This window comes from Strix uralensis, chromosome 5 (assembly GCF_047716275.1).
Source record: "Strix uralensis isolate ZFMK-TIS-50842 chromosome 5, bStrUra1, whole genome shotgun sequence".
NCBI classification, from domain to species: Eukaryota; Metazoa; Chordata; class Aves; order Strigiformes; family Strigidae; genus Strix; species Strix uralensis.
This window is the reverse complement of record NC_133976.1, coordinates 72,476,567-72,478,308: the sequence shown is the minus strand read 5'-3', so window position 1 is coordinate 72,478,308 and position 1,742 is coordinate 72,476,567.

The following is a 1,742-nucleotide window of genomic DNA, read 5'->3' as shown; positions in this document are numbered from 1 at the left end:
TTTGAGACAAGGTGACTCCTGTTTCCTCACAAAACATGAAATAACAAAGATCATCCCAGCTCAGAAAACAACTTTTTCCTCCCAGTATTAGTGTGTGGGACGCCTTGTTGCCTCTAGCTGAGGGAAGTAATTTCTAAGCTGTGGCTGACCCTTGACAGCCACCTTCAGCTCCAGTGGTGCTTAAGAGGAATGAGACCCTGGAGCATCCTGAAACAGAGGGGACCAGACAGACATCTCACTCCTCTTGCTGCTGCACAAGCTTCTCCAGGGCTTGATGTTAGCCAGGGGTCCAGAGGCTCCATCCCCCTGACCCCAGCACCCTATACTCTCCCTACACCACCCCCTCCTGTGCCTTCCTGCACTTCATGCTACTACCTGCATACATTTTCAAGCTGCTGCATGTGCAGGGCCTGGGTTTTGGAGGGGAGCAGGTGGCAAATACTCTTTTGTTGCAGGTACCAGTGTTTACTCTGGCAACATGCAAACAAGTAGTACTTTTCTAAATAGAGACATGTCCTGTTCAGTTACTTGTAAGGCATCATCCCACAATCATTGCTCAGTGCTTTTCCTTATGTGAACACAAGCCACCAGACAAGGTAACTTTCCTCTGCAGCAGGGGACCAGGGAGGCATCCTCCCTTCTGACCTCTGCAACCTCTTTCCACACCATAAACCCAAGGAAATCCTCAGCTAGTACATGCCACAAAAGCTCTGCATCTGTGTTAGCTCACACCAGCCAGAGATTTTATCTTAACCATTAGATCAACTCATTCCCTCCCAGTATGGGAGGGGGGTCAGCCTGGGAAGCTGGACGAGAGAGACTTTTAGACCAACTTCCACTCCTGAGTGAGCAGCATTCAGTGACTTGAGGACAAAAGAGAGATTTTGCTGCTGCCTCTCCTCCCCCTTCCCCAGAAGGAAGGCAGCACACTGGAACACAGACCTGTCAGGGCTACCACCCAGGCACCAACTCTCCTTCCAACAATTTGAGAGAAGAATCCCAGCAGCAGAGCACCCTTTGAGCTCTTCAGGTCAACGGGATGAAGTCCACACTTCAGGCCTACACAGAAGACAGAAACAAGAGTGTTTTGCAGTGAGCCACCTCCCCCTCCCCACATGCTCAAATGTATCACCCTAGGCTCTTCTGGCAGGTAGGGAAGTAATAGGACAAACCCCGGGTGTCCCAGCTTTCCTGACTCCAGACTGAGCTCCAAGCTGAAGGCAATTATATGGAGATAAATGAAAACACATGGAAACTGCATTTCTTGATAAGATGCTGATGTGTGCAAAGCTGAGGTCTCCTGTGAGGCATTTTGATGATGTGTGAATGCAGTCATAAGAAAAGGAAATTTAGATTTCATCCAGTAGCCTAATTATTCTTAATGAAATGCATCTGAGACTTACAAAATTAAGTAACAAGTGATTGTAATGATGCCCCCTGACTTTATCCAAAGTTTATTATTTCAAAAATTCCATACCTGAGTGTCCTGTGGCACTTAACCTGAGAAAGTTAAGTTATCAGGAAAGATCTTGTCTCTGAACTGAGGTGGCCCAGCACACAGTCTTGGCTTTGGTCTGAAACACATTGCAAGGAGACAGAGCTTTTTTCCGTTACTTTTGGCACTGATTGTGCCTTAGAAAGGTGTACTATGACCATGGCTAAAGTTTGACTTGGGGATGGCTGTGTCTGATTAAGTTTTAGATGCTCATTGAACTGTGCAGTTTGAGATAAATTCATGGCAA